Raw genomic sequence first — 13,029 nt, forward strand, 5'->3', positions numbered from 1 at the left:
TCGGTAAGGAAACAGACACTCTAGTTGCTTCTTCAGCTCCGGTTCATTGCAGCAATTTCAGTATATTTTGCTGGAAAGTGCTTTATCACAGCCAGGTTACCCATGATAACAATATGGAGAGTACACTGTATTCTTTCCCTGCTTCCTCTAGAGCTTAATATATCCTTTGCAGCACTTTCAGCTCTAAATAAAGTGTATGACCTAAAGTCTATAGAATAACATGAATCACTGGACAATATTTATAGGGTCACCTCATAATGACTATTGAGTATAACATAACCCTGTTTCTTGGAACATATATAGAAAGTAAGTTATATTTAATTTTTTTCTTGTTCATCCCAGCCAACATTGCTCTGAAAGGGTTTATTGACAACAGATTAAAAATAATCACTGTCAAAACAACTGGGAAGAAAATTTTTGAAAATGGTAGAATCTTCCTGCTTCTGGAACTTGTATATAGGAAGGGTAAGGAGCCATCGCTAGCTTGTGGCTTTTCTACAAATGGTGATTTTTTTTCATATATAAAGAATGGAGATCTGTTCAGGGATCTGTAATAAGAATGAACTGGACAGATGATAACAAAATATGTTGTATGCTGATGTTCCAGAAAAACATGTTGTATTTGGAAAGAAAGTGGGTTAAAGAAAAGAAGAAGCCAACAACTTAAAGGGAGAAAGTTACGCTTTAGGCTTATTCTGTAAATTCTCAGGTTTCCACATTTACTGCCCTTAAGTTAGAAGTCCCTCGCTCTTCTCAGGAAAGATCAAAGCACTGAACTGTAGAACCATCAGTGTTGTAAAAGCAGTGGTCAAACCAATGCTGGTTTTGGTAGTAAATGTAAAAATCTTTGAGCAAAACATTTCTTCTGCGTTATTTTGATTATTTGGCAAACTTTGAGGATTTGAGGATGAATTTTCTTTTCTGTGATCATACGTGATTTTCAGGGCCACCAAGAGCTCCCTTGAGTCCTGAAAAGACTTAATCCTGGTACTCCCTCCCTCAATACTTCTGGTGTTCAGGCTGGGAAGGAGGAATTTTGATAACCACAAAATTTTCCAGTGCTCAGGACCCTCCCTGGCATGCAATCGAAACTGTCCCCCTCCCACCCTACATCTGACTCAAAGTTCCCAGTTCTGTCACTTGCTGGCAAGGAGGAACATGGGCATGCCACTGGCTCGGGCAGGGAGCATGAGAAACATGCTGGGTGTGGGAGAGGATGTGGGCACCTATTGCTGTTTTTGCCTGGACAACAGCTGCAGTTACAGTAGGGGCTGTGGTGAATATGACCTTGTGTGCTATTAAAGAGCTACGGTAGCTGGCTGAAATGTCTGACTGGTGTCTGAGTAGGACTGTGCGAATACAACCTACTTGGGGAACACATTTTAGGAGGTCTCTAGGAATGACTCTGCATGCAGGCTGGCTGAAGAAAAGACCTCACTTTTCCAGGAGAGGTGTGGTACAAGAAGTCTTTGGTATATATTTGTGGGACCAGAACTACAGACATCGTTACTGAATTCTACCAAGACTTGATGGGTTAAAAGCAACCAGACATCACATCAGAGTAGTGACCACAGAGGACTCTTAAGCAGACAAAATCAAAGCCTGGGCAACAAATATAGTAAGTGTCGTGCTTCAAAAGCCCAACTTGTTGCTCTTCTAGTATTCAGGCTCTCTTTACACCATTGCACATTCCAAATGTGCATTCCAGACTACTCAAGTTCTGAAAGTATGCTTGGCTTGACCAGACGTGGGGGTTTTTATTCCAAGTAGAGATGTATTCATTTGCAGTCATCAAAAAATGTATATTTATGGAGGAAAGCTTGGGTGCAGCATGCCAACACACCGATTAGGAGTGCATATAGTAAAGAGGTACTGTCAGGCTGCATATGTTTTAAATATCTAAATTCAGAGATCCAGATATGCAGGGACAGCAAATAGATTAGCGACACATTCAGAAAATTATGGGTACATCTATCCTAGTAAATTAAACAGTGTCAAGGCATGGGCACAGACACTGGAACTTATTTGTCTACACTATTCAATTGTTAGAACAGTCCTTGGAGTGGTTTTGGCCCAGATCAACTAGTAATCTCCCAAACAATTCCTAGGTATCATTTGTGAGTTAGTACAGGCCAGGGATCATTGCCAGTAGGCAACATGCAGGCAGCTGCCCTGTTCTAGAGGTTAAGAGAGTTTAATATTATGGATGTGATCAGATTGTTCCAGATGGCTTGATGGCCCTGACACTGTTTAGTTTACTAATATACATGTAACCTTTATGTTTTTTTATACTCATCCACTTGGACCTGTGACTCGCATATGCCAAACAAGCAGCTGCAGTGATTTAAGATGTTATTGCACCTGAGCTCTTTGTTACTGGCTCTTGCTGGAGGTTGCTGACCCCACTGTAGAGCTGCCAAAAGTAATGTACTTCAAGTGTTTTAGACCAGTGAAGGTCAAGCCATGATGTGAGGTCTGTGCATTTCCTGAATATGGGGAAAAGACAGGTTTAAGAAAATGCTTCCTCCTCCCATTACATCCATGCATTCATAAGGCCTTAGCTAAGGCTAGGGCATTCACTGGAGCCGTAGCTATCTCTTTCTTTAACATAGAATGTCCTTGATGGTGAGTGACCTTTTGGATAATACTCCTTTCTCAAAGCTACTATTTGGCTTTCATGGACTGCATTGCTTTTTCTTTTATCTGTGCTTTTCTGACTATCTGTATTCCATAAAAGTTTTTCATCCTAAAATCTATATAATGCTAATATTTTCCCTAACTGCAGTCACAGTTGCTTTTAGACACAAGTTAGCTTTAAACAGTTCAGTGTCTGTTCAATTATGCCAGGCAGATTTATTGCTAAAAGAGCCTTAAGGCTAAATACACAAAACAATTCCATGGCACACTCAGTTCTTTAGGTGCCTAAGTCCAAAATTTAACTATCACAGAGATTTAAAGAAAAAAAAAACAAAAAAAATTCTGTTCAGCTGTTGTTTAATGATAGAAGGCATGAAGTCTTAGCAGTATGTCAGGTTCTACTGATAACCTGCCAACATGCCTAATTTTAAGCTCTTATTCCTGTTACCAAAAGAACTCAGGTCATCTACAAGTCTAAATTCCACTGGCTTTCAGTAGATTTCTAAGTCATTCCTGACTGGTCTGAATATTTTAGCCAATTCCAGATATTTATTGTAAAACTATCTTTTTTTGTCTGAACTTTTTGCTGTGGAAACCTACTAGGAACATTCAAAATGTTAAAAAAGTAATTTCTTTTTTCTTCCCAAGTTAACAGCCAAAGGTTGGATGTGCAGACTAAAGTTTGTTCCGGCTGATAAAGCAAGACTGGCTCTCTGTTTCTAGCTCTCCCACTGATCATTGTGCAAACCTGAACTTGTTTCCTCAGCCTCTTTCTCTTCCTGCCTCATTGTCATCCCCAGGTAAAGTTTTGGGGCAGGTTTCACAGTCAGGCTCCAATACAGAATGAACCATTTCTTTCTGAAGGTTAAGTTGTGTGTGCCACTTACAGTGGGCCTTTCTAGTGACAGGAAATCTGTCAGGTGTCACACATGATGTATGAAATGTGCATTTTTTTAACCTGCACCTAATGCCCTCTTGCCCAGCCTCTCTCCCATGCTTGGGAGCCTCATGCAACAGGTACAACCGGTTGGTAGGTTTGTAGGAGGACTTTGGGGGCTGGGAGAGAGACTGCTGGGACACAGTGCACTTAGAAACACTATGGAAACAACTTAGTGTCAAAAGCCTTCTCCTCTGTGGGATAAACCTCCACTTTAAGATGCCTAATTTTTGAAGTTGACTGACTATAGCCCTAATACGACAAGGGCTCCCAGCTTAGGCAAGGTGGATGTAAGACACAGAGATCGCCTAGCGTTAGGGATGTATGGTGGTACTCTAGAAACAGAGTGGAACAAAGGACATACTTTGTTTTATATATATATATATGTATGTATATATATGTGTGTGTGTATATATATATATATATATATATATACATGACCTCTGATAGGAAGGAATGGAAAAAGAAGTCTTAAAAAGGGGGGCTTGCCGTAAGATCAGCCTATGGAATCAATGAAATGTGCATCTCCTAATTGCATCCAACCCAGGGTCACCTAGCAGAGCAGCAGAGTTACATGCCGAAAAGAAGACACTAGACCTGTGAAAACAAAACAAAAAAAACCAAACCACAGCATTCAGAAGAACACACTTGGAGAAAGTATTTAACAAACAAGGGCATGGTTGGACAGTCACTCCCTGCACCTTTTGGCAGCCAGATCAGTGGCCTAGGCAAAGGGTAGAAGATGGAAAAATTCCCACTGGCTTTGTAACAGAGACTTCAAGGGCAGTATCTGGAGGGATGTGGAGAGGACACAGCCAGCTTCAGATGCAAAAGATTCCCAAACAGTGGTATGCGTACTGCAGTAGGGGTGCCTAGTGCAGTTCTATAGACACGCCTTGAAAAAGGTGCAGGAATGCATGAATGCTCTCTTTCTATGTGTTTTTTTCCCAAAGGGCACTATCCAAAGCAAACTTTGTTTCATATCCTGGTCTTAGAAGACAAACTCAGAGATAAAATCGATCGGACATAGGTTGTTTGTCTTGCTCAGAGTTTCTTTGCTTTCTTACAGTGCCTGTTTGGTTGGAGAAACACAAAGCAGTAAATGTAATTTAAAAGGCATTCTCAACATTTCCAACATCCTTAGCATCATAGCACATGCCATTCTTGTCCTTCAGTATATGCGGGGAAAGTGTGGTCATCACAGACAGAGCAAAAGACAGCTGCTGGTTAATGGTTCTGCTAATCACAAGTGCATTCTAATAACAAACAAATTCTACTACTTCTTATTTTAAGCCAAGTTTGTGTGTTTATTTTAAGAACAAAAGCCCAATTGCATAAAGTATCAGTGTTGCTCTAGCCAAAAAAATTGTAGACATCCCAGCCTTCCCTTCCCCAAAAGAAAAAAAGATGCCTTATCTGGTTGACTGCAAGAGCAACATTCTTAGATTAATCTCAAAAAGGCATCTAATGAGTAAGAGGAATGCATTACGTCAAAACAAAAGATCACATTTATTGGCCTATCTTTTCGCGAAAACAGTTTTTACATGTGTTGAAGATAAACAACAGCAGCAAAGCAGCCAGTCTACGACCATAAAATGTCATCTAGGGTCATTTTCTGTGACTTCCGATGTGAGGGGGGAACACACGAGCTTCCTCCACTTCTTTAATGCTAAATAGTTTTAGGAGCACAGGAAGCAGTGAAGCCAGGTTCCATACAGATTTGTGTTGCTTGGTTGATTATGAGTTCCACTAGAAGATTTTTGTGTGTCTGGGGCATTCATATGCTTTCCTTTGGGGAATCTCTTGCATTATGTAAGTGTGAACTCACAGTCTTTCACTTTTTTGGGGGGTGCTTACAGGGTCTAGGTCTTATCACAGACTCAAGAAATTCAGGGAGGAAGGACCTCTGGAGGTCATCTGGTCCAATCGTCTACTCAAAGTAGGGCTGATTTTGAACCTGATCTAACTTCAGCTCTGAAGTTAGATCAGGTTCCTCAGGGCCATGTCCGCTTGGGTTCTGAATATCTCCAAGGAGAGAGATTCCACAACCTCTTTGGGCTCCTGTCCCAGTGTTTGACCACCCACATTGTGATGTTTTTTCTTAATATTGAATTTCTGCAATTTTTATCCAATACTTCTTGTCTTTTCACTGGCAGCCTCTGAGAAGAGTTTGTTTCTGTCCTCTCTATAACCACTAAGTACATAGCAGAAGAGAGCATGTCCCCTCCTCAGTCTTGCCTTCTTAAGACTGAGCAGACCCATTTCCCTCTTGTTCGTACACCCTGTGCTCCAGCCCCCTCACCAGCTTGGTGGCCTCTGCTGCACTCACTCCAGTATGTCCAAATGTCTCTTGTGCCTGGGAGTCCCAGCCTGGACACAAAAAGCAAGATGTGGTCTCACAAATGCCAAATAGAGGGGAAAGATCACTTTGACTTCTAGCTATGACTGCTAACACAGCCTCAGGTGCAGTCTGCCTTCCTGGGCAAAAGAGCACACTGCTGATTCGTGTTCAACTTCTTGTCTGCCAGGACAATAGAGAGAGGTGGATATATAAAAATTATATATTATATATTGCATACTACATATTATATCTATGTATATCCATACTTTTATCTTCCCCAATGGAAAAAGTGTTTTTGAAAAAGTTCTGATGCAACCTTATCCACAACGAAAGAAATGGTGCTATCTGCTAACTACATTATGTGGACATCAGTAATCGCTATGGGAGTACTTGACTTCAGAAATATAGACTGGCTGCACACCACATACAAAACCAAAGTGGAGACAGGGGTGAAGAAGCAGCTGAGTTTAGCATCAGACTTTCCAGTGTATACACACTTTTTGGTGTCAATCATTGCAGGCTATGCTTTTCCACTTTAAACATTTTTTGTTGCAAGCATTTTGTTTTTTAATGGAGAAAAGTAATGTAATTTTATTAAATAAATCATCTTCTCCCTGTAATATCTACTAGTTTGCATGTCTTGCTAAACATTAAACCAGATGAAATGGGGCTTGGTTACATACAGTTAAGTGGTATGCTTTTTGTGAACTGTAAATGAGATAACTATTTGTTATTTTTAAAACAAATGTTCACCCGTAAAAAGAAACATCTCTATTAGACAGAAAAGTGACTTCACAAAGGTGCATTATGTGGCAGCCAAAAACTGAAACGGGTGGCAGATTATTTCCAAAGTTAAAAGTTTATGGCGAAACCACGATATAAATTAACTGCTAGCAGCCGTTGAGTCCATTCCTCGGATCATTTATCTGTATGAGAGTGTTATATGTTTGATGCCTGGTATGTATGATGGTTTTGGGGTGGACTAGAGTGTTTCTGAGTGATTTAGCACATGAAATGTACTCCAAGTTTCTAAAACAATAAACATAATGATGGGAGAAGAAATCAATACATGTTTCTTGATTTCTTGTTGCCTTTATAATGGATCTACCTACTTCATGGCCTTCAGCACCACTGGAGTTATTAGATTATCTACAAGTCATGAACTCATTTTATCCTGACAACTCCATTGAAAAGTAGAGAAGTATAACTCCTGTTTTACTGTTGGGAAACTAATACATGAGAAGTAAAATGATGTGACCAAATCATGCAGTGGATCCAAAGCTGGCCTGAGAACTGACTCCCAATCCAGAATGTTAGCTAATGAAACTAGATCCTGTCTCTGCCCTGGGTAATATGTTGTAAGGGTAGTCAGAGATGGGGTGTGCTTTAAGAAGATTTGCAAAAACCAGAAAGATGGTGACATTCAGTGGAACCTTAAGAGGAAGGACACAGAGATCCAGATGACACATGTACACATGACCACAAAGAAGTCTCTGGCTCCTGAGATCATCCTCTACCAATAAAATATCAGTGCTCATTTTAAAACAAAAGTATGTTTCTAAGAGGGTTGGAAAACTTTCATTTCAAATCTTTTGGAGGAGGAACTGGCAAACATTGAATCAGATCAACCATATCATTTCAAAAAACCGTACATCAAATTCATCAGGTTTGAGCCAAAAGAGGAGAAAAAAATTAAGTCAAGCTGTTTCACTGTAGCATTTTTTAAATGAAACCTCCTGTTTTTTTGTTTAAACAAAAATTGAAGATGATGAACTTGGTGGAACACCATCAATGAAGCTACTGAACTAATGGGAACTGAGTGGGAAGAGTTACCTCAGCTATCTGTTGACAGTCATGTTTGGAAGACTTGGCTGGCTCCGTGTGCTGAAATGAAGGGGATGGCCTAAGGATTAAGGATTAGCTTTAGGCTTTTAATTTGACATTAATGTGCACTCTGCACGTGTGTGTGTGTGTTTGCATGAATGTATACACATATAGACAGAGGTGTCTGAGAGAGACACAAGGTGGGGTTTGTACTGCTGTAACACATTTGATTTCACAGCTCTGTGTAGATGGACTTTGTGTGAGGGATGTGTGTTCTTTCAGACTTGGCTCGTTTTCTGTTCTGCAACCTTAAAACGAAACACTTTTGCATAACTTTCCATATTGTTTGTAAGTAGTCATAAGCCAGTCATTACCACACAGCAAAACAAAAGCTTATTAAAGAAACAAATATAATGAAAACAGAGAAAGAACATTTTGGACAGACAAACAGCCTGTTAACAATGTGAAATGTCTGAAGTGTCGCAGAACACAAATGTGGTAGCTGTTTGTGAGATGATTTTTTTTTTTTATTAATGACTCTTTGAGAACATTCAAAGGTAGTGATCCTGAAGTAAACTAGATGCAGGAAAACATAATTACCACCCATATTCAGCCTCAGAGACCGGGATTACCAAATCGCCACTTTTTTTTCCATTTTTACAACGAGAGTGTTAAGTGCAGGGGGCTGTGAGCATGCATACGAGGAGTGGGAATTTTCAGGCTACATGCAGAAGCTTGATTCAGTTGCCTAAACATAAGGGTCTAATAGCCTCTTGTTACTGGCTTTGGATTTTAACTGCCTTTCAGGCTGGCTGCCAGCTGAAAACTTAAGAGTATTAAAGGCTTCAGAAGATAAAAATGAAATGGCATTTCAGAGTCACTGCTGAGTTCCATGGGGATGATGTTTAGGAGCCTGGTGACAGAACAGCATATTAACAGAGAGAAAAAAAGCAAAGTTGAGGACTAGGAGGGTTTACAGAGGATGTAGTTTATCTAGTTTGACTGAAAACATTCCTTTTCACTGTAGAAAGTTAGGGAGAACATTGATAAGACACTGAACTAGGCAATGGATGAGTGATAATTGCAGCGTGCCCCTTATTTTTTGAATCTCTCCCTTTGCATTGTCTGAGCAGGACAATTAGTCCAAAATCTGAAGCCTAGAGATTTTACTAATCAATGTACCATGGTCTTATACTCCCAAGACTTTTTAACCCTATGATACAGGTGCGATTTGTTTTCTATATCTTATGATTAAGATTTTGAGAGTATGATATCCAATGTGAGTCAGTCCTTTTCTCTGACTTGTCTCCTATTGAACAGACATAACAAGAAGCTCAGGGGATGGAGGGACTTCTGGAAGTCCCAGCATAGAAAACTTTTGTACATTAAAATTGCTGATAGAGCTATAATTACCAGTGCTTTCAGAGCAATGGCATAGTTGAATAGAAGGACATCTGTACAACACTTTCTACAGAAAGTGGTTCAGAATAAAAATTCAAACACTCAAGCATGTTAGAAATAGAGTCCTGTAATCATGGTAAATACTGGAAAAAGGTACTACTGCAAAATAACTAGTAGGTGTATGGAAAGATACTGTATTGAGTGAGAAGATTTAAATTGCTAGAATGCTTCAGGGGCATACAGACAGGATGCTTGCAAAGTGAGTATATGCTAGGTAAAGATTTGAAGATACGGTTGCAGGGAATGATAGGAGTAGCCATGAATAATTTGTCCCACATCATCGCCCATACTACTAGGTTGATTTTTCAAGCTTATCCTGTAGGTAAACATCCAGTTTTACAGGAGTGACTGGTTATGGACACACTTACATATCGACGTACATGGCAAACCTGATATACTTTATGGAAGCTAAAGACAATGGCAGGCCTGGTCCAACCATGTTGTAGACATCTGCTCACCAGGAAGAGAAACATGGAGGCGTTCTCTCTTGCTTCATATGTGAGAGCAGGTGAAAGAAAAGGTTTCCAGCACTGTATGCTAAAGCATGGCTGAAATTACCTGGACTCACAAATTCTGGTGGGCCTCGAACCCAGAAATACTAAAGAAAAAATTAAGGAGCATCTTGGCAAAAGTTGGTCCAGGTTGACACAAGCAAGTATCACAGACACTGAGGGTCAAAGGAGATGACATAGCATACCAAAGAAAAATATTGTCTAGCTCTCAGGTGATACCCTAAGAACTGTGCAGATTCCTAGGAGTTTTGTGTGTTTTACAAAGATGAAGCTATTCCCTGGAGAGAAGACTGTTTGAATAGAAACATGGTGGAAGAGCCATTAAAATAGTTTACTGTCAGTCGAAAAACAGAAGTTCCAGCCTCCTTGGAAACTTGAGATGAAACCCACCTCCAATTTTTTTTAGCCATGACTGGGTAGCAGGTTGTTTGAACTGGAAAAATAAGGATGAATGGACATGAGCCTGTGTGCCTTAATCATACTGTTTCAATAGTTTGGTAGTGAAATATGCCTTAATCGTACTAGTTCAGTCGTCTTCAGAAGTTCTGGCAGTCCTTTGACTTGCTTGGTGAGTGGTGGGTATAAAGATTTTTATCAGAAGTACACTCCTGTGGGTATGTGTGTTGCTGGATGAGGGCAAACAGTGGTATGCTAGTGACAGAAAATGTTCAGATTGGTGGTAGCGTCTAAATGTGGTATTGGGGCCTATGCCTCATAGTTGCATTTAGAATGACAATGCATTTACACATATGGTACAAATTCTCTTTCTTTTTATAACTATATACTAGAATTATGGTGAACTCAATTTCTCATAACCCATTTACCAAAGGGTAAGTATAGTGTTAAGTTTGGTGTTCTAAAGCCATGCCACTTTACTTACATAGAATCACAGAGTAATTCAGGTTGGAAGGGACCTCAGGCGGTCTCTTGTCCCACTTCCTGCCCGAAGCAGGGGCAGCCTTCAACTCAGACCAGGTTGCTCAGGGCTTTGCCCAGTCGGGTCTTACAAACCTCTAACATGCTTACGTAGGCTTTTGTTCTACAAGATCCCAGTTTCATTCAGGGCCTTGGATGGATAGTGAAATGAGGGAGGGGTGGTGAGAGGAATAAGGATGTTTCTGTATTTGAGGCATGGGACCAGAAAGCAGGATTCTTGGCTCTGACACACTTTCTCTGTGATCCTAGGTAAACTGGATAACAGTATGTATGTATAGAGAGGCTCCAGTTAATGCTGCACAGGCAGCCTTCATTCTGGTATTTCTTAAATTTGTTAAGGCTTAATTTTCCAGTCTGTATTTTTTTTTTTATAATAATACATCTTTTTGTCCTACAGGATCCCAAGGTGCTTCTCAAGTTATACATATAACTGGCCAAAGCCTGCTCCTGTTGAGGCCAATAGACATTTTGCCACTGATTTCATCTGGGCTAGGATTCGGCTGTGTAGAAATACAAGCAATTCCGTCCGTCCGTAGGCCTTTAATAAATTCTGGTTTCCCACTTGAGCAATAAATCTGCCAGCAGGAGAGGAGTACAAACTTTGGTGTCACTTACTGAACAACTAAAAGTTTCAATTTAAACTTCATAAGATATCAGTAGGCATAGTGACAGTTGCTGTACAAATATCAATAGCATAATTTAGAGCTGGAGATGGATAACGCACTATATGGTGTGTGGGGGTGTGAATGTGTATGTATAATCCATGTACACACAGCAAATGTATACATATATTTTTAAATCACTTAACAGAAGGTCAGCTCTAGTTAGTTGCATAATCTAAAATTCTGGAACATTTTTGCTGTCCTATGTCTGCAAAAGTTTTTCATTTAGGAACACACACGTTTCTTGTCAATGTTATTTCTACAATCACTTAGCTGAGAGCAGGGCATATTGTTCTCTGAATTTCTTGTTAAAATGTTTCACTTAATTAAACTTTTACAACCAGTTCTGCTCTATGTCTGATACTTGCTGTAAATTATAAAGAAAAGCCCCTCTGGCATTTATGAGAATTCAGATGATGAAGACTATAGCAAAAAAAATGAAGCAATGTCACTGAGTCCCAGATAGCTGCTCATTCCCCATTATCTCCCACACAATTCGATTTAATGAAATATATTATTTCTTATTATATAAACTAGACTGAAAAAGAAGCCAAAATTGAACTACCAATATTTTAAATGATTATGTCTCTAAAGTTTCATAAGTGGCATGAATTGCACTACAATTTGAATAATTGTGGTTTAATCTACATTTCTGTAACACATTACATGGACAAATTGGTTAAAATTTGATGGATTCTTAAAGAAAAATCAGGAGAAAACCATGGAATTTAAAGTTACACTTAGTTGTACACTCTTGTGGCACACACATATGGTACACATGCAAAATACACCCGTTTCTATGTCAAAACATTACAAGAGTTTCTAAAGGGTGCTTGAGATGACATCTCTGGCATGGAGATTTAACAGCAGTTAAGTTACAGCGAATTTAGTTTTTTGAGAGCAATGTTGTGCTTCCAGGCACTCCCAAAACCAACTGCGGAATGACTGCAAATGGCTGTCACAGCGATTACATAATTGTGAGCTTTAATCCAATTGGCGGCAATGCTGCTCTGAGACTTGGAAATCTCCTCTAAACTCTAACCACGGTTCAGCGCATAAACTATTGTGTTCACTCTTGGGCAGCTTCACTTTTGCCAGGGAGAGCCAGTATTTATGCCGTTTGGCACATTTATTATTCAGTTAACCCATTTCTTATAAATCCTTCTTCAGAATTTATAACCCTTCCAAGAGCTAAGGATGATGGACAGAAGTAAATAGCCATGAGGGGGAAAACAAAAGAAAACAAAACTTTAAATCTCTTTCTCTTCTCCCATAACTATAATTTTTTCCATCATCCTTTGTTTCACAGGACTATTTGTCATGATGGAGAGAAGCAAGAGCTGACTGTGTCTGAGAAATCTGGTTATGCTTAAACATTTGTGAAATTCGTGGAAAAGGGTTGTGTAATCTGACATCAAATAAAGATCAGATGACCCATAGGCCTGAGTCTCCTTGTGAATGAAGGTGAAAGGGCTCTGCAGCCAACGTCTTTATCTACTCAGATACTCGGCAGAACATGTAAAAAGGGATTTTTATATCTCTGGTTCCTGGGCAGGGTGACACATGCAGACTAGTTCTATTCAGAATGAAAAAAAAAAACCCTCTCTTTTTTACAGTTCACAGGGGACTAACCCATCTCTTTATCTGAGAACTATTGCTTTACTGAAAGCCCTGAGAACTCTGGATCTAAAGAGAGAACTGATGTTACTATACTTTCTA

Source organism: Apteryx mantelli, chromosome 3 (genome assembly GCF_036417845.1).
Source record: "Apteryx mantelli isolate bAptMan1 chromosome 3, bAptMan1.hap1, whole genome shotgun sequence".
Taxonomy (NCBI): Eukaryota; Metazoa; Chordata; class Aves; order Apterygiformes; family Apterygidae; genus Apteryx; species Apteryx mantelli.